The following is a 22,257-nucleotide window of genomic DNA, read 5'->3' as shown; positions in this document are numbered from 1 at the left end:
TTGTGGCTGCTTAACCATATTTTATAATTTATTTAGCATATTGTTCCGTCTAGTCATATCTTGTAGTGCTGTGTATATTGCCTATATGTGGCACTGGACTGAAGTGAGGTTGATAAAGTTCCATAGACCAGCCAACTTAGATGATCACAGAGCAGAGAAATAAGTAAGTGGCAACTTTTCAGTTTGTTCCAGTGGGAACCTGTTATGGCAGTATTAATAAAAGGATTTGAGCAGAGTGCAGTATTATTATGTTAGTTTTAAGTTTGATTTATTTTTTAAGTATCTAATGTGAGGTACTTTTTAAGTGAATATGTTGAAGATGGTCATGAATACAGGATAAGACATTCTTTTATGCCATTATTAACAAAAAATGTTTTTTTTTCTATAGTGTCTTCATTGGTGAAGCAAAACAAATTTTGCTTTTTGATTCTTTCCATTGCAGTTTATCATCTTCCAGGATGGGCTTTTCAGTTTTCTGTGCCCTTTAGATTTTTGAAAAGGAAGGTGTAAGGAAATAATATATAGGAATGATTGCTGTATCTGTTATAAAATGTTGTGTAACCCTATGTTGAGACAAAAAAAAACTTCAAAATTAAAACAACAAAGCTTTAAAACAATACCACTTAAATATCTGAGAACAAAAAAAATCATATGACATAAACATCATCTTTTAACAAAGCAGCCTTTTGGATTGAATTGTGAGTTAAACTGGAAATATCTAATTTGAATTGATTGACTTATTAATTGTTTGATTGTTTTATTGATTGATTTTATAAATTACTTCTTTTGATTGTTTTTGTGCGTGACTCCTTGAAGACTGATTAGCGAGGTGCCAGAGAGTGTTACTTCAATAATTTTTTTCAGTAGCCAGTTGTTGTTTTATTTTATATATATATATATATATATATATATATATATATATATATATATATATATATATATATTTTTTTTTTTTTGTGGTTTCTTTTATCATCTTTAACAACCCTATTTCCTCTGATCTCTTCAAATACATAACTTATGGTTAAATAAACTTGGAGAGCAGAGAATATCTTTAAAAATAAATTCTCCTTTTCCTGTTATCTGAGTTATATGACCTTGGAAACTCCAAAGCAAAATATGGCATGCCATGACATCAAAAAGATAATGCCTATAGTATTTAAGTGTTAACATAATAGGACATAGCAAGCCATGCTGTTCTCCTAAATGTTTCCTTGATCCATTGCATTTTCTCTGGTAGATGGAATAGTTTATGCTACTGTTGTTTGTATGGTTGTTGTGTTCTGAGGCTGTACTGATTTTTTTTGTAGAGTGAAAGTATGAATACAGAGATTGTCACTTTAGTGTTTGCATTTCACTGTGTTAGATGACCTATGCAATCTAATCCTTGCTGTACTTCTAGGTCTATTTATACTCATGAATTTATTTTTCTGTGGCCCTGCTCCAGACTGAATATTTGAAGCAGCTTCAAAAACAACCCCTAAAGTCAAGGCTATATTCAGATTAAGTGAAACAAGGAAAATAAAAAAAACTAAAGCAAAACAGGGACTGAACTTTCCATTCACTTTAATGAAAAAAGTAACTTCAGTGATTCATAGGTTCGTAGATTCATACTGGGCTGTTGATCCAGTGGACCATTTGTAGCCTGGCCAGTGATCCCAGAACTTTACAAAGACATAATCAATACCAGAACCTGGTTTAGTTTTGGCCCCTTTTGATAAGGATTACATTGGGGGAAGGCCAGACATATGCATACAATAGCCTATCCAGTCATACAGGTTAAGTTTAAAAGCAGTCATGGGGCTACTCTGCTTAATGTGTAGGGGAAGTATATTCTATAAAAAGGTAATTTGTGCAAAAAATACCTACTCCACCAGCAGGTCTTATTTAGGTTTCAGTGGTAGTGTGGGTGTCTTGGAGATTGTTTAGGGTGGTGATAGTTTAGTGGATATGCAAGAGATTGCATAGTTTTGGATCTTTTGAGGTACTCAAAAAAAATACAATGGAGTAGCCAACAAACAGCAGGGTAAAATTGAATAGTGTTCTAGTACCTCAGTTTCAGTGCCTTCAGAGGAATAATTAACAACACTACCACATCATTAATATGCAACATTTTCAATTGAATAATCAATCACAATTACAAAATCAATCAGCCATTAAAAGAGCCACAATCATGGTTATACAAATTCATATTCACAAAAATCATACATTGAAATTAATTTCCAAATTTAAACCCTTAGGTACTATAGTTTTGTAATTCAAAATGAACCTACTTTCTAGTTGCAAGAGTTTATGAAAAAAATTCCCCCATTACAGATATATGGTTTAGCTAGCACACTAAAAAATAAACTGTCATCCTGACCCCCATGCATCTTATAAAAGTGATCTGCTATAGGACTGTATAAATGTCTATTCCGAATATCCCTCAAATGTTCCAAAACATGAACCTTAATCATACGTTTGGTCTGCCCAATATACTGCTTGGGGGGGGGGCATCTAGAGCCCAAAATATAGACCACCCCAGAGGATCTGCATTCAAACCAGTCAGTAATCACAAACTTCTTCCCATTAATATTAGGACCAGAAATGTTCCTCACCCTTGAACATACTTTACATTTACCATACTTGAACATGCCTGTCTGAGGATTCAACAACCTCTTCCTTTTATATCTAAGCACTTCCTTTAAATTCCCAAATCTGCCATATGAAAAGGTAAACTTTTTTAGAAAATAAATGTTCAAATTCAGCATCCTAACATACTATGGGCCACAAATTATCACCCAAACTTTTCTAAATAGACAAATGTTTATCATGGAAGTTTGTATATAGTGTAAATAGCTATTATGTTTTATATTGTTTATTTTTAATACTTTATGTCCATGTTTATTAACAAATTTTAATAAAAATGTTTTTTGAAAAAAAAATGCAAAAGATTACAAAATTTGGCATATCCTTTAAAATTAAAATTGTGGTTATTGTGAATAATGTTGTGCACTTCACAAAATAAGTAGGGAAAGCATCAGTTTTCAAAAAAACATGAAAATCCACTACAAAAATGAAAAACATCCAATTCATCATATGCTTTATGTTAATTTTATATTCAAATAATATACTAACATTTTCCTGATTTCATCTCATGAAGTCAGTATGATATTGAACAAAACTAGTTATTAAAATTGAATTTGTTTGTTCTTTGAATGTAGTTTTGTGTTTCAATTCACACTGCAAGGGGTTGTAATTCATTCAGTTTTAGTTTTTCTTCAGTAATGAAATTATGGTCCTTACTTCTGTAGTCAAACTGTGTAACCGCCGTTATTCCCTCTACTATTGCATTTATTTTTTATGCAGTTTTAAATGTCAAAGGTAATCCCTGTGAATCTTTTTTACCAAATGAATCTTGAAACTTTCTCAAGAAGGCAAACATAAAAAAATAAACAAATAACAATACACTTGAATTCAAAAATAAGAAAATATCAAATCATAATGAAAGCCATTATCCCTGAATTCTGATTCAGTTCTGCTGGGTTTCCTATGGAGTAATTTTGGATTATTGTTTGGTATATGAATGTTTTCTTTAAAACTATTTCCTTTTCCTAATGATCATTCCAAAAGCAGAAATTATAAAACAATTGAATGTATAATATAAAATTTAAATAGTGTAAATTTTCAGATTTAGCAGAGTACATTACTTCTGCAGGTGTTGCAGTGTAATGGCTAACTTGACAGGGCAGTTATAAAATATTAGGTCTCCCTTAGTAGAGAAGTAAAACCTTGTAACTGCAATATCTAAATTTAACAAAATAATCAGAAAACGAAATCACTGTACAAAGCAGCACAAATGACTACAAAACAATTGTTTTTACAAAGGAGCTGTGCCCCTTTGTATCACATGTAGTTGCATGGCGATGTACCTCCAATCTTTAAATATACTGCATCGAAGGTTGCACAGACTTTGAACTATTTAAAAAATGTGAAATTCACATTTTTACTCTATTTCAACTTGCTTGACCTCAGAAAATAGTACACCACTTGTGACAAAACACATTCTAATATATTAAGATGCATGTAAATGTGATCTTATGTATAAAATCTTTAAAAGTTATATTAAAGACTACATGACAAATATTAGTTATCCTATCAATTTGTGGCTGCTTAACCATATTTTATAATTTATTTAGCATATTGTTCCGTCTAGTCATATCTTGTAGTGCTGTGTATATTGCCTATATGTGGCACTGGACTGAAGTGAGGTTGATAAAGTTCCATAGACCAGCCAACTTAGATGATCACAGAGCAGAGAAATAAGTAAGTGGCAACTTTTCAGTTTGTTCCAGTGGGAACCTGTTATGGCAGTATTAATAAAAGGATTTGAGCAGAGTGCAGTATTATTATGTTAGTTTTAAGTTTGATTTATTTTTAAGTATCTAATGTGAGGTACTTTTTAAGTGAATATGTTGAAGATGGTCATGAATACAGGATAAGACATTCTTTTATGCCATTATTAACAAAAAATGTTTTTTTTTCTATAGTGTCTTCATTGGTGAAGCAAAACAAATTTTGCTTTTTGATTCTTTCCATTGCAGTTTATCATCTTCCAGGATGGGCTTTTCAGTTTTCTGTGCCCTTTAGATTTTTGAAAAGGAAGGTGTAAGGAAATAATATATAGGAATGATTGCTGTATCTGTTATAAAATGTTGTGTAACCCTATGTTGAGACAAAAAAAAACTTCAAAATTAAAACAACAAAGCTTTAAAACAATACCACTTAAATATCTGAGAACAAAAAAAATCATATGACATAAACATCATCTTTTAACAAAGCAGCCTTTTGGATTGAATTGTGAGTTAAACTGGAAATATCTAATTTGAATTGATTGACTTATTAATTGTTTGATTGTTTTATTGATTGATTTTATAAATTACTTCTTTTGATTGTTTTTGTGCGTGACTCCTTGAAGACTGATTAGCCGAGGTGCCAGAGAGTGTTACTTCAATAATTTTTTTCAGTAGCCAGTTGTTGTTTTATTTTATATATATATATATATATATATATATATATATATATATATATTTTTTTTTTTTTGTGGTTTCTTTTATCATCTTTAACAACCCTATTTCCTCTGATCTCTTCAAATACATAACTTATGGTTAAATAAACTTGGAGAGCAGAGAATATCTTTAAAAATAAATTCTCCTTTTCCTGTTATCTGAGTTATATGACCTTGGAAACTCCAAAGCAAAATATGGCATGCCATGACATCAAAAAGATAATGCCTATAGTATTTAAGTGTTAACATAATAGGACATAGCAAGCCATGCTGTTCTCCTAAATGTTTCCTTGATCCATTGCATTTTCTCTGGTAGATGGAATAGTTTATGCTACTGTTGTTTGTATGGTTGTTGTGTTCTGAGTCTGTACTGATTTTTTTTGTAGAGTGAAAGTATGAATACAGAGATTGTCACTTTAGTGTTTGCATTTCACTGTGTTAGATGACCTATGCAATCTAATCCTTGCTGTACTTCTAGGTCTATTTATACTCATGAATTTATTTTTCTGTGGCCCTGCTCCAGACTGAATATTTGAAGCAGCTTCAAAAACAACCCCTAAAGTCAAGGCTATATTCAGATTAAGTGAAACAAGGAAAATAAAAAAAAATAAAGCAAAACAGGGACTGAACTTTCCATTCACTTTAATGAAAAAAGTAACTTCAGTGATTCATAGGTTCGTAGATTCATACTGGGCTGTTGATCCAGTGGACCATTTGTAGCCTGGCCAGTGATCCCAGAACTTTACAAAGACATAATCAATACCAGAACCTGGTTTAGTTTTGGCCCCTTTTGATAAGGATTACATTGGGGGAAGGCCAGACATATGCATACAATAGCCTATCCAGTCATACAGGTTAAGTTTAAAAGCAGTCATGGGGCTACTCTGCTTAATGTGTAGGGGAAGTATATTCTATAAAAGGTAATTTGTGCAAAAAATACCTACTCCACCAGCAGGTCTTATTTAGGTTTCAGTGGTAGTGTGGGTGTCTTGGAGATTGTTTAGGGTGGTGATAGTTTAGTGGATATGCAAGAGATTGCATAGTTTTGGATCTTTTGAGGTACTCAAAAAAAATACAATGGAGTAGCCAACAAACAGCAGGGTAAAATTGAATAGTGTTCTAGTACCTCAGTTTCAGTGCCTTCAGAGGAATAATTAACAACACTACCACATCATTAATATGCAAAATTTTCAATTGAATAATCAATCACAATTACAAAATCAATCAGCCATTAAAAGAGCCACAATCATGGTTATACAAATTCATATTCACAAAAATCATACATTGAAATTAATTTCCAAATTTAAACCCTTAGGTACTATAGTTTTGTAATTCAAAATGAACCTACTTTCTAGTTGCAAGAGTTTATGAAAAAAATTCCCCCATTACAGATATATGGTTTAGCTAGCACACTAAAAAATAAACTGTCATCCTGACCCCCATGCATCTTATAAAAGTGATCTGCTATAGGACTGTATAAATGTCTATTCCGAATATCCCTCAAATGTTCCAAAACATGAACCTTAATCATACGTTTGGTCTGCCCAATATACCGCTTGGGGGGGGCATCTAGAGCCCAAAATATAGACCACCCCAGAGGATCTGCATTCAAACCAGTCAGTAATCACAAACTTCTTCCCATTAATATTAGGACCAGAAATGTTCCTCACCCTTGAACATACTTTACATTTACCATACTTGAACATGCCTGTCTGAGGATTCAACAACCTCTTCCTTTTATATCTAAGCACTTCCTTTAAATTCCCAAATCTGCCATATGAAAAGGTAAACATTTTTTAGAAAATAAATGTTCAAATTCAGCATCATAACATACTATGGGCCACAAATTATCAACCAAACTTTTCTAAATAAACAAAAAAGGGAATAATTCATAACAAAAAAATACGTTCCCCTCTAAACAATTCCTCATCTCTAACAGGCCCATAAAATTCATTCCTGTTAACAATTCCATGACCAATATTTTCATCCATAACTTTTCTTCTAGCCTTCTCAAGGGTAGTTAAGGAATAACCCCTATCTAATAACCGTTCCTTGACAGACAAACATTCCTTTTCCAGCAAAGAATGATTAGAGGTATGATCAAAAATCCTCTTAAATTCCCCAAAGGGAAGTTAATCTAACAAATGTGCAGGGTGGGCACTGATGGCATGTAAAAAATTATTAACTGCCGTAGCTTTTCTGAAAGGTTTAAACTGCACTCTCATATCCTTATTCACATACAATTCAATATCCAAGAATTGGATAACATGCTTATTAGTGATATCAGCAAATTTCAAACTAAAGGGGTTATCATTGAGCGACCTGACAAAATTCCCAAATTCCCTCTCATCACCTCAACATGCAAAAATTAAATCATCAATATAATGCTGACATATAACCAATGACTTCAGGAAAAATACAGATCATACAAATAAACATTCTCAAAATAAGACATAAAAATAATTGCATAAGTTGGGGTAAATTTTGCACCCATGGCTGCCCCTTGTTTTTGCAAAAAATAACTCATTCCCAAAAGTAAAATAAGTGTGTGACAAAGAAAATTCAAGCAAATTCAACAAAAAAGAAGTGTGTGATCCTTCATCTTGCATTTTAACTGCCTCCAAACCCCATCTAGTTTTAATGTTGGTGTACAAAGATTTTATATCAGCTGTGACCCAATAAAAATTATCTTCCCATTGCAAGTATTTTATTAGTTTACAAAACTCATTGGTATCCTTTATATGTGAGTAATTTTGGATAAATATTTATTTTAAGTGACTACCCAAAAAAATCCCTACATCTATAAGAAAAGAACCACAACAGGATACTATGGGCATACCTGGAGGTTAAGTTAAATGCTTGTGCATTTTAGGCAAAGCATAAAGACTTGAGTCCTTAGAAAATGGAATATACAATTTCTTAATGTCGTGAGACATCTAAAAACCCAACCCCCACTCTAAAATTTCTACCAATGACTCATTAAACTGCACAACGGTGTTCTGGGTTAACTTTTCATAATCCTTCTTGTCAGCTAATAAATAATAAACCATCTTAGAATATTGAACTTCTGACATAATAACCCAGTTCCTCCCTTTATCAGCTTGCAAAAACACATACACAGCAGTTTATTCCCTTAAAAATTTCAATGCTGACCATTCTTGTTTGTTCAAGTTAAATTTTTCATCCATTTTAAAAAACCTAACCAACTCATTTTCACACTTTTTTACACAAAACTGCTTCAAAATTAGCCAATACAGCATATTTTTTGAGTGGGCATATAATTACTACGATTAGGCAAAGATGGCACAGACAACTTCTCATACCCAGTACAAAAAATACTTTTTTCCCCCATCACCATCAACCACATCACATTCATTAAAAGAATAATCAGTTACAGAATCATCAACAAAACAATCATAAACGGATAAATTTAATAAAGAATCATCCAAATCAGATACATTCTCTTGATTGGGCAATTGTGCCCATTCTTCTTGTAAATCAAAAAATGCCCGTAAATGCAATTTATGACAAAAACACTTAACCTCAACCATTACATCAGCATAAGAGGGAAGTATAGTAGGAACAAATTTACTTCCCCTTCGTGACACCTTTTCCATAACAGATGGTAAGCTCAAATCACTCAATTTAACAATAAATAAGTTACTAGAAGTAGATGTAATATAATTACCAAGTCCACATAGTCCACTCTCAAATATAGATAACGATACATCAGTCTGTCAGTTCTACCGATTTCGCCCTCTATTTCTGGTTTTACGTTTATTTTGTTGAAAAGCAGATTGCTATTGCTGTTCACCATCCTTCCATTTCACCGTTTGCTCAGCTAGTTCCTCATCATCAAACAATACACTCTTTTTACTTGCAATGGTCTCTGTAGAAGAAACAGATGAATCACGTACACTACGTGCTCTCCCATTCATTCTCTTCGTCTGGGTATGCCCATTTCTACTCTTACATTGCCAGGAGAAAATCAAACCATTTTTATAGTCATTGATGTCATGGTTAAGTTTTCTCTTTTTCTGCTCAACCACCTCATTCTCCACAGTACATAAATCATTCTTAATGTCTTTCATCCTCGTGAAAAGCACATTGGAAGAGGTATCTTTTAACAATACCTCCTGTAACAAAGCAATCTGCTGCTACACCTTTAAATGTGCACTGATGCTCCGCTTAAGCAAAACCCTCAACCAGCCAAGTGTAGCAATACCCTTCCACTCTTCAACTAAGTCATTTCTTCCACCACAAACTCAAAAGCAGGTAATTTCTCAACTTTTAACCCCCTCGGAGTAATGGACAGGCTGACATGTTTTTCAAGAAGGCGAGTATCATAAAAAAGAGTTACCTCTTTTACCATCAATTTTCTCAAATTATCAAACCTTTTATCATCTATAGCATGGCAAAAGGATGACCATGGATCAAAATTCTCCAATTTTTTCTCTTCTATCAAAAAATCAGCCAACGTGTAACCATCCAACCTCATTTGAGTCCGAGGCATTTCCAAAAAAACAGCAGCTCCATCTAGAGACATATTCAAAACATACAAAAACTGAAGAAAAAAAACACAGTGCAGTAGCCAACAAACTGCAGGGTGAAATTTTATAGTGTTCTGATACCTCGGCTTCAGTGCGTTCAGAGGAATAATTAACAACACAACCACACCATTAATATACAAAATTTTCAATTGAATAATCAATCACAATTGCAAAAGCAATTAGCCCTTAAAGATCCACAACCATGGTCATAGAAATTCATATTCAGAAAAATCATACACTGAAATTAATTTCCAAATTTAAAACCATAGGTACTAAAGTTTTGTAACTCAAAATTAATCTACTTTCTAGTTGCAAGAGTTTATGAAAGAAAAATTGCCCCATTACACATAAAAGGTACTATAAGCAAGGCAGCGATCTCTCAATAGTCAGTAGGAAATGGAAAAGCAGGAGAGCACTTTCAGGTGAGAAGGATAGCTCAGGGAGGACATACCCTTGAATTTTTTTTTGGTATGGAAACACTGCAGCCTGTTCAGCTGGGTCATATGCCTAGCCAAGTACATACCAAAATAGTATTTTATCATTGGTCTTACAAGGGAGGCGTTAAAGGGGGAAATGACCTTCTCAGATCTACAGCATTTTCCTTGATCACATATAACCAAGATGGTTGTCAGATGATTTTGCTACCTTAAGGGCTTCATTGGGTTAGTTAGTGTCGATATTTCCTATAGTATCAGGGTGATCTGTATGTTAGACATGAGCTGTTGATATTGGGTTATGTGCAGGAGGTAAATCGGAGTATTTAGGCAAATGACTTGTCTTCAGTGCCCTAAGAGGTTTTATTAAAGATCTTTAATGGCATCAGTGCTGGACAGCTTAGAGTCTGTAATCTTTGGATGTTGCATAGGTGTAGGTGAAGGTCAAATACTGTTAAGCTCACTGTATATAGGTTTAGTACGAGTTTATTATCAGTAAGCATGAGGCAATTCATATACCGTTTCAGGATTCCATATAAGACTGACAATGTGGGGGGGGGTTGTGTGTTGATTCTCATAATGACCAGTGCTGCTAGATTAAAGTAAGAGAGCATCTAACGAGATTTGGGGAAATATTACAGTTATAGAACTTAGTTGGACTGATTTTATGCTTAGTGTATGGCCATGCTGGTCAGTGCCATTGATACTCAGGCTATGAAGTCAATGAGATATGCTTCCCTAACATAAAAATGCACAGAAGAAAAATAAAAAACAAGCAAACAAAACAATATAACATGCTGAGGTCTTGTTTATGCAATATGTTAACTATCATGTAGTGTAGTATTTAGGATTTCAGTGTGTTGTACTGTACCAAAACTACATGCTTTATTATTGTATCACATATATCATATAGTTGAGGGAGACATAGGTAGAGTTCTAAACCATACAGTGGGTATTAAAAAGTGTACACACCCCTGTTAAAATGCCAGGTTTTTGTGATATAAAAAAATGAGACCACAATAAATCATTTCAAAACATTTCCTACCTTTAATGTGACCTGTAACCTGTACAATTCAATTGAAAAACAATCAAATCTGTTAGGGGAAAAAATATAAAAAATAAAAAATGTACAATAAGCTGGTTGCATAAGTGTGCACACCCTTAGCACCTTTTGCTTTAATTACAGCATTCAGTCTTCTTGAGTACATACCTGCCATCAATTAAAGAGACTTAAACTCAAATAAAATTCAGCTGTCCTAGTAGGATTTTCCTGACATTTACTCAGTTACCTGCTATGGCAAAAGCCATGGTTTGCAAAGAGTTTACAAAGCATCAAAGGGATCTCATTGTTGAAATGTATCAGTCAGGAGAAGGGTACAAAAAAATATCCACAGCATTGGATATACCATGGAACACAGTGAAGACATTCATCAAAAAGTAGAGAAAATACAGGATAACAGTAGCGTTGCAAAGAACTGGATGTTACTCCAAAATCGATGAAAAGACAAGATGAAAACTGGTCGGGGAGGCTGCCAAGAGACCAACAGCAACAGTGAAGGAGCTGCAGGAATTTCTGGCAAGTATTGTTTCTGTACTACGTGTGACAACAATCTCCCGTCTTCTCCATATGTCTGGACTATGGGGTAGGGTTTCAAGACGGAAGCCTTTTCTTACACAGAAAAACATCCAGACCTGGCTAACATTTGCAAAACAATACATCAAGTCGGCCAAAAGCATGTGGGAAAATGTGTTATGGTCCAATGAGATCAAGGTTGAACTTTTTGGCCACAATTCCAAAAGGTACGTTTGGGGCAAAAACAACACTTCACATCACCAAAAGAAGTCCATCCCCATGATAAAGCAGGTCTATGTTACATGAATGACCAATCAAAATGTCGAGTACAACATACTGGACAATCTTTGATTGAATGTTCATGTAATTGGAGACTCCAAATGTCAAAATTTGGAGTTCCGAAATGTTTTGGTCAGCCATCACAGACAGTGAAGCGGGTGACGTAGACACGCTACACTGTTTGGAATGGCTAGGTAAGAGGCTGCTTTGTTTAATATACCAACTTCGAGATCGCTGTACATTGGGGAAAGGGCAAACAAGCAATTACCGGGAAATTGCCCTTTTCCCAATGTACAGTGATCTCGGAGTTGGTATATTTAGTTAGGGGGTGTGGGGGGGGTGAAGACCCCCACTTAATTTTAAAAGTAGGCTGTATTTGTGTAGGTGTGCAAGTGTTTGAATGTTGTGAAAGTTTAGGGGTTTGTATGCATTGGTTGTATGTGTGTGTTTTGTATGTTAGTGTAGGGAAGGTGTGGGACAAACAAAATCTTTCGATTTTCTTTGTTTCAGGCTTTTAAGGTTTCGTAGTTTTGAACTTTTGATCGTAGTGTGTTGAGTATGTCATACTCAACATTATGATCGTTCGTTCATTTAACATAGATCCGATAAAGCATGATGGTGGTGGTATCATGCTTTGGGATTTCTTTTCTTCAGCTGGAACTGGGGCTTTAGTCAAGGTTGAGGGAATTATGAACAGTTCCAAATACCAGTCACTTTTAGCCAAAACCTTCAGGCATCTGCTAGAAAACTGAAGATGAAGAGAAATTTCACCTTTCAACACAACAATGACCCCAAGCATACATCTAAATCAACAAAAGAATGGCTTCACCAGAAGAAAATTATAGTTTTTGAATGGCCCAGCCAGAGCCCAGACCTAAATTCAATAGAAAATCAATGGGGTGACCTGACGAAGGCTGTGCACAAGAGATGCCCTTGCAATCTGACAGATTTGGAATGCTTTTGCAAGGAAGAGTGGGCAAATATTATCAAGTCAAGATATGTCATGTTGATAGACTCCTACCCAAGAAGACTGAATGCTGTAATTAAATCAAAAGGTGCTTCAACAAAGTATTAGTTTAAGGATGTGCACACACAACAAAGTTTTAGTTTAAGGGTATGCAGACTTATGCAACCAGTGTATTGTATGTTTTTTATTTTTTATATTTTTTTCCCCTAACAGATTTGTTTGTTTTTTCAATTGAATTGTACAGGTTATAGGTCACATTAAAGGTGGGAAAAGTTTTGAAATGATTTATTGTGGTATCATTTTTTTATATCACAAAACCTGGCATTTTAACAGGAGTGTGTACACTTTTTATATCCACTGTATGTGAACCATTTGAAACTAGGACTGTCAACAGCTCTCAACAGTATAAGACAGATTACTGAAAATTATAAGTTGTTGTAACTTACTGAATGCTTTTACAAGGAGGGCTTTGTCCCAGTACATTTAGGTGTGAGCCATTTACCCCCATAAACCAATCAGAAGATAGCATACATTTGAGGATGCATAATCTTGAAGTTGAATAAAAAGATAGTTTTCATAAATAGGCAGCTTTTCATTTTATTCTTAGTTGATGCGTTCTTAGAATTACTATATTTAGAGGTCAGGGTGTAGGGATGCACAGACACCTGCAAAAGAACTGAAAAGCAACAAAGAGTGGAAATTTCAGTTTTGATTTCTACATTATGTAGACTACTGTGTTTAATTGGTTGTGTTAGAATTCACTTTGCTTTGATCTGACACATCCTGTAATAAGTCAGACTTTATCAGTTTTTGACACAAGCAGTGCCTGCAAGTATTCTGTTGTGATCATTGCACCACCATGGTAAACATCATCTTCTTTCAGCTGTTCCCATTAGGGGTCGCCACAGCAGATCATCTGTTTCCATTTCTTCCTGTCCTCTAAATCTTGCTCTGTCACACCAACCACCTTCATGTCCTCTCTCACCACATCCATATACCTTATCTTAGGCCTTCCTCTTTTCTTGTTACCTGGTAGCTTCATCCTTAGCATCGTTTTCCCAATATACTCAGCATCCCTCCACAGCACATGTCCAAACCAACATAATCTTGCGTCTCTGGCTTTGCCTCCAAACCTTCCAACCCGGGCTGACCTTCTAATATACTTATTACTAATCCTGTCCACCCTCATCACACCCAGTGCAAATCCTAACATATTTAACTCTGCCACATCCAGCTCTAACTCCTGCCTTTTTGTCAATGCCACTGTCTCCAACCTATATAACATAGATGGTCTCACTGCCCTCTTGTAGACCTTCCCTTTCACTCTTACTGGTACTCGTCTGTCACAAGTTACTCCTGACACTTTTCTCCACCCATTCCATCCTGCCTGTACTCTTTTCTTCATCTCTCTTTCACACTCACCATTACTCTGAACTATTGATCCCAAGTTTTTAAACTCATCCACCTTTGCCATCTCTACTCCTTGCATCCTCCCCATTCCTCTATCCTCCTTCTCATTCACACACATATATTCTGTCTTAGTCCTGCTGACCTTAATTCCTCTTCTCTCTAGAGCATATCTCCATCTCTCCAGGGTTTCCTCCACTACTCTCACTACAGAACACAATGTCATCTGCAAACATCATAGCCCACGGGGACTCTTGTCTGATCTCATCTGTCAACCTGTCCATCACCATTGCAAATAAGAAAGGGCTCAGAGCTGATCCTTGATGTAATCCCACCTCCACCTTAAATGCATCTGTCACTCCCACTGCATACCTCACAGCTGTCACACTACCCTTGTACATATCCTGTACCACTCTTACATACTTCTCTGACACTCCTGACTTCCTCATACAATACCACAACTCCTCTCTAGGCACCCTGTCATATATGCTTTCTCTGAGTCTACAAAAACACAATGCAACTCCTTCTGACATTCTCTGTACTTCTCCATCAACACTCTCAGAGCAAACATCGCATCTGTAGTACTCTTTCCCGGCATGAAACCATACTGTTGATCACTAATCGTCGCATCCCTTCTTAACCTAGCTTCCACTACTCTATCCCATAACTTCATGCTGTGACTGATCAGTTTAATCCCTCTGTAGTTACTACAGCTCTGCACATCACCCTTATTCTTAAAAATCGTTACCAAAACACTTTTTTCTCCATTCATCAGGCATCCTCTTACTTTCCAAGATTTCATTAAACAATCTGGTTAGAAACTCCACTGCCATTTCACCTAAACACCTCCATGCTTCCACAGATATGTCATCTGGGCCAACAGCCTTTCCATTCTTCATCCTCTTCATAGCTATCCTTACTTCCTCCTTGTTAATCCATTGCACTTCATGATTCACTATCCCCACATCATCCAACTTTCTCTCCCTCTCATTCTCTTCATTCATCAACCCCTCAAAGTACTCTTTCCATCTGCTCAACACACTCTCCTCGCTTGTGATTATGTTTCCCTCATTATCCTTTATCACCTTCAAACTAAATAAATAAATATTGAAAAATGTAAGTTAAAAACAAATTCAGATTTTTTTTCAGGGATGAAGCTCCTCAACAGCAGAGTTTATATATCACAACTCCATGGTCGCACTACAATGAAGAAAAGAGAAAAACACCAGTTTCAGTAAAGTAAGTTTATGGGGTTCTGAAAACAACAATTAAAAGAAATTGAAAAAAAAGAAGCCACTCAATGAAATTATCCTCACTGAAGTGTAGGTATGCTTTACAACTGAATACTTTGTGTGTGTATATGTGTGTGTTGTGTGTGTTGTGTGTGTGTGTGTGTGTGTGTGTGTGTGTGTGTGTGTGTGTGTGTGTGTGTGTGTGTGTGTGTGTGTGTGTGTGTGCTTGAGTGCACTCACTTATGTGTGTATAGTATAAACATCCAATCACACACAGAGATATATTCATAGACACACAAGCATATCTATATATTTATCTATATATGTATATGTATGTATGTGTGTATGTACACACACACACACACACACACACACACACACACATACACATACATATATGCGTCTGCTTGAAAAGATTGAAAGACCACTTACCCTAAAACAAATACAACCGAGATGACAACACCAAAACTTCATTTAAATGACTCCTCACATAACTGACAATTTACCCAGGGAAAGGAGGCAGCCAGCCAACATTTGGATGTTTACCCTTTTTCCCACTACAGTGCGATCTTGGAGTTTGTATAATTAGTTGGAGGGGTGGGAGGGAGAGCCCCCCCCACTTGTGTGGGTTCAAAGTGCTTCCACGTGGTTTCTTGTGATTGTTCGCTGACAGCTTCCTTTCCCTTGGTAAATTCTCTGTGTTGTATGGAGCCATTTAGCTGATGATTCTGTGTTTTCGTCTCTGTCATATCATCTTTGCGTAAGTGGGTTTTTGGTCTTTTGAAGTAGTCCGATATATATATATATATATATATATATATATATATATATATATATAGATAGATATATATAGATAGATATATAGATATATAGATATATGTATATATAAATTATCCAAAACAGCAAAATGTTAATGGTATTTTTTTTTTTTTAAATAAACCTCCCACAATGCATACAAAGGACAAAAACTGTTTATGCCAGGGGATTGCCCTCCAGTATCCCCCTTCTAATCACATATACTAACTCCGAGATTGCCCAATACTGGAGAAAGGGCATTTTTCACCCTGATATTTTAGCAATCTAAGACCACTGTTGACAACCTTCCTGTTGACTAAACTGGGCAAGAAGAAAAGCTTTTAAAAATATACACATTTGACAAGTTTAAGCAGTCATATTTTTCAATATTTTGTACTTCATGCTTTGGCATTTGCTGTTTTGTCATTTGTTCACACGTATACACACACACACACACACACACACACACACACACACACACACACACACACACACACACTACAAGGAACAATGCATTCAATACTGCACTTTAGGGTGCACATACATTCCAAGCTGCTAAATATTAAACTTTAGGTTATGTTAGCAGGCACGTTATAGCTGTAACTGTTTTTATACTTCAATATCATAGTAGCGATTTCTGATCGATCATAGTAGCGATTTCAAAATGCAACATAAAGGTGTGTTTACCTCAGTGACTTAATGTTCACATCAATGTTCATTCAGCATTTTGAGGAGATTCCATTATTATGTTAGAAATCAAAACTCTATTTTTATGAGTTCACTATTATGAGCAATCACATAATTAGAATCTACAATGTCTTATTCTCTCAAACAGGACTCATCTCTCTTTCAGTCCCTCATAATGCTCTAGCTATGCATCTATATATATATATATAAATATATATATATATTTATATATATATATATATATATAGAGAGAGAGAGAGATACAAACAATATACATAGATGTAGATAGTTATTTTGGTATATTGTTGCATGGTAGCTGCTAAGCTTAGGAAAACAATGCTTGTGGTGGCATCATATTTGCTTTTTGTGTTGCATTTTCTATAGGGTGCATCATGAAAGAGAACTGCAGATTTCCTGAGAAATACAGAGTAGCAGGCAAATCAAAGAGAGTTCCTCCATGACAAAGAACAGGGAACCGGCCCCTCTTGGGTACACTCTTGGGATACATCAGGCCTGATAACTCTGATATTGATCATCCTCCTGACCTCTGGTTTTAGAGAGAGATGGGGTTCGCAATTACAATCTTCAGACAGATATATGTGAAGGATGAAGCCAAGTCAGTATGATGTTCCTGAAAACTGGAAAGTAACAGAAAATGGTCTTCTGTAAAAACAACCCAGTGGAATTATTCATGTCTGCATGATGGTGAAGACTGTGTTAAAAAAGCAAGGCTCATTTTGTAAGTATTGTTATGTATACTGGCCAGCTTTGAGGACCACAGTGTATAATGAAGTACTGAACTTGTTGAAGTGAAAGTTGAAAAACAACAAAACAGTACATAAATGACTGTAATTCATATTTGTATTATGTTACTCTTTGTTTTAAGTTTTTCTTGTAAATGAACTTATGTTTAAAGACTGAAAAGCTGGTTCTAAAGATTGTTCTTTATACTGCAAGCACTGCTTGATGTTACATTGGCAGCTGTAGTGGGTAAAAAATATTTGTTACAAGTATTTAGTTCAGTCTACCTGTATGTGGTCTGCCTGAGTTATGGTTCTCCACCCGTGAAAATAATCCAATGCAAAACTGACTCCGAATATTAGCTACTCGGTGTGTCAAGTTATATAAGAAGCATAAACACGGGATAGCTATACAGAGATATGTTCTGACAAAAAGAATTCTCATAACAATGAGAACAGTTATTGTATATCTTTCTATTGGTGAAGCTAAAAACCTATGTGTAAGGAATCTTTTGCTAATGTGTTATTTTCAAAGATGGAAAATGATTGAGACTGCTATAAACTCTGCTACAATTCTTCAAGAGCAAAGTACAGCTGCTACCATGTTGTTGCACCTCTTCTAGAAAAAAATCTAGCAGCTAAACAACATGTGCTCATTCTCCAAGAAAGAAAAGCAGCCACTGACCAACAGCAGCTAAGCCTTCAACTGTTGCTCACTGTAATGACCTAGCCATCCAGCACACTGAAAAATCCAAAATCTGGTTCAGGTCTAAAGTAACCCAGAATGGAAGATAATGTGGGGCTTATTTGTTGACATTTAAGAGATGAGTTGGCAGGCTGCAACCCTCACATCTAACCAAGGATTCAATAAAAACATGTATGAACCTTGAGAATGTGATACACATGGCTACAAGAAATTGCAAAAAGACCTTTTGTCAAATGCTGGGCTTCAGGTAAAGCATAGCCTATTATGTTTCACAAGTGAACATTCAGTACAGAAAGATCAGTTAAGGTCATAAATAGCTGATTTAATGTATATGTTTAAACTGTGGTCAAACTCGGGTAAATATTGTAAGTCAAATTCTAGAAATCATAGCTTTGGATCAATTTAAAATGATACTCCCTGGTAATATAAGGAAGTGAGTGTCTAGAGTGACCTTAAGTTTTCTAAACAAATAGTTGTTTTAGTAGACCATCTATTTTTAACTGAAATTGCAAATCATAAACCAGATTTACATGTAGCTAACAATAATGTCTTCACCTAAGTCTGTTTCTTTGCTTGCAAACAAACAAAAACTGTCACATATGAGTTGCTTTGTTTTAAATATTCTAGAAAAGGGCACATAGCAAAATATTGTACAGCTACTGATGATACTGTACCTGTAAAAACTAATACTAGCCAATAAGCTGTGCCTAAAAACATCCCTACTTAATGTGATAATGCTGAGCAGTGAACTGCTGTTAATAAACTTGGCAAATGTAATGCTGTACTAGAAGAAAAAGAATGCAAGGGTTGTTGGACGTCTGGGTTCGGGATTACATTATAGATCACAATATGTTTTTAACGATAAAACAGATAGTTGCCAGAACATTGAAGAAATAAACTTCAATCAAATATATTACCAGTAATGAATAGCCCCAGTAAAAAAAAGATCAAGGACTAGAAAGCACAAAAAGAGCTAAGATTTGGCACTAGGCAGAAGGGTTACCATCCTACCAGGTGATGTTAGTTGTTAAAATTATAAAATAAGTAATTTTGGAGACTAAAAGAAAGGTACCATAGTTAAGAACACAATAAGGGAAATAGATGTAGAAACTCTGGAAGAGATACAGGAATTTCATACAAAGAAAAAGAGAAATGAGAATTTGAACATAGTTTTAATCTTTTCCCAAACACAGCAAAGCAAAATGACAGTCAGAAACAGAAGAAGGACTCTTAGTGTAAAGAAAGGACTCTTAGTGTAAAAGAAAGTAAGATAACACCCAGACTAAAGAAAATGAAACTACCAGCATCCATGGTGTAAGAAAATACTTTTTAGTATATATCTTTTATAGACAATGTGATAGATGGAGTTGTGAAACCTATGGGAGAAGACGTTGTTCTGTTCATGTCACAATACTGGTGAAAATAATTCTAATTCACTGACCTGTCAGTTTCAAGAAGGACCCATGGGAAGACTACACACTAAGCTGAACTAGAGAGAATATAGCAAGAAAAGAATGAGAAATGGGGGGACAGAACCACCCCACATCATAACATTAAATGAAGTAAGAAATAGTATGCTCTAGGTAACCCGGATACTGAGCTAGTTATTACATCTTAAGATTTTTAGAACACTTGTTATGAAGTTAGCATATTCCCACATTTTGTGTACCCACTTTGGAGTAGAAAAGACAAAAGCTAGTGTTTTAAATAGATTTTACTGGCCTGGCATTGGTCATTGGCCTGGGATAATCTCTATTCAGTTTACCCATAATACCAAAGGATAGCACACAATCCAGAATTTGAGAAGACTCTGATACCTTTACCTTTCATGAAAATCTTATATGAGAGAACAGCAATGGATATTGTAGGTCCACTTGAAAAACTGAGAAAGGGCCATCAATATATCTTGGAAATAACTGGTTATACAGCAACATTTCCAGAGACAGTACTCCAAGGTAATATTAATGTAATTTCCTTGACAAATAACAAGTGAATCGCTTTTCTCTAGCAGGAAATATTCAAAGAAATTTGTACTAAGTCACCTGACTAAGGGACCAGACAAAGGCACTCACACACATGTCCAGAGTAACGCATGAGCTTTGTCAACCTTTTAAAGTGAAACAGCTAAGGGCATCTGTATAGAATTCTCAGTCAGGTCTATTAACCAGGCACTTGAATAAAACTTTAAATTCCTTTTTACAAAATACTATAGAAGAGGATGGGAAAAATTGGAGCTAACTGCTTCTGTATTTTATCTTTGCTGCAAAAGAAATGTCCAAGCATCAAGCAGTTTCATACCTCTAGAAATGCTATATTATAGACATTCCTGATCATTGTTAGATATAGTGTTACAGGGCATGTTTCCAGAACCGCAGGACAGGTTAAGAATTAGAATGCCAATTGAAAAGATAACATGTAAAATAGCAAATGAGACCAAACAGAGAGCATATACTAAGAGCACTCATCTCAGATTAATCGTAGGTTCATAGGTTCATAGGTAGGTACTAGGCTATCGGCCCAAGGGCCTACGTAAGCCTAGCCAACAAGGTTCCCTGGCTTACGCTATCCAAGAAAGTTATTTTCCTGTGCCACTGTCGAGCAGAGACACAGAAGTGATCCCGGGGTGTATTTCCTATTTTCCATCTACTCATCAAGATTTTTCTTGAAGAGTGCTAATGAAGAACTTAGCTTGACATAGATGGGTAGCCTGTTCCAGAGTATGGGAAGTCTCTAGGACAGGAATCTATCCCTCCAGCATGTCCTGTTTATTGTGGTGACAAGGTTTAGGTCCCTAGAGCATGTATGTCAGTGGGATTGGGATTTCTTTAGGTGTAGCATACCCAACAGCCCTGGGTTTGGCATAGCTTTATATGTTAGGCAGAGATCACCTTGGAGTAGGCGATATGCTACTGAGTAAAGCTGCAGTTTTTTTGAGGTGGTCAGTGTAGGGCATTTGTTTGAGGCCAGCAATCCTCTTTGTGAGGTACTTCTGTGGACTTTCCAGCTGCTGCAGATGTCTTGTGAGGTACATTCCAAAAGGGGAATTGTACTCTATAATGGGTCTAATGAGTGTTGAGTAGAGGGGAACAATGACCTCTTTTTTCCTGGATGAAAACCCTTTTATGATGAGGTTTGCCACGTAGAAGGACTTAATGACTACTGTGGCAATGTGACTATCAATGGAGAGTCCACTGTCCACCTGGGTCCCAAGGTCTCTTATCACGCACTCAGTGTTAAGTAGATCGCTGCCTATGTGGTAGTTCATGGGTGCAAAGTTTTTACCAAAGGTGATGACACTGCACTTTTTGGCATTGAGCTTGAGGCCATGGCTCTGACACCAGACATCTGTCTCAGTGAGGCCCTTCTGTAGGATGTCCACATCATTTGGGGACTTGACTATGGTTCCTAGTTTGCAGTCGTCTGCGAACTTCATTAGCCAGAGGCCTTCTGTGTTAGCCTGTACTTCAGAGAAGTAGATACCAAAAAGGAGAGGTCCCAGGATGGAACCCTGTGGTACTCCACTTGTCACTGCTTTGAGGTCCTATTTGGAGTCTGCAACTTTTACAGTGTGGGTTCTGTCAGTGAGCCAGTTTAGCTATAATTCCAGAATGGGAGATGGTGTCGAAGGCCTTGGCAAGGTCAAGATAGGCTGTGTGAACCACCTTACCCTCATCTATGGCTTTGGTGACTGTCTCAAAGAAGTCGATCAGGTTCAGGAGGCATGATCTGCCTTTCACAAACCTGAACTGGGTGGTATCCAGAGTTTGGAGGTTACCAATGTCTTTGTTTATGAGTTCCATGATGATACGTTTGATGGCCTTGCAGACCAGGCTCATCAGGCTA

The sequence above is a fragment of the Protopterus annectens genome, chromosome 2.part2, assembly GCF_019279795.1.
Source record: "Protopterus annectens isolate FY-2018-M chromosome 2.part2, PAN1.0, whole genome shotgun sequence".
NCBI lineage: Eukaryota > Metazoa > Chordata > Ceratodontiformes > Protopteridae > Protopterus > Protopterus annectens.
The sequence above is the reverse complement of the archived record's forward strand: the minus strand, read 5'-3'. Positions refer to the sequence as shown.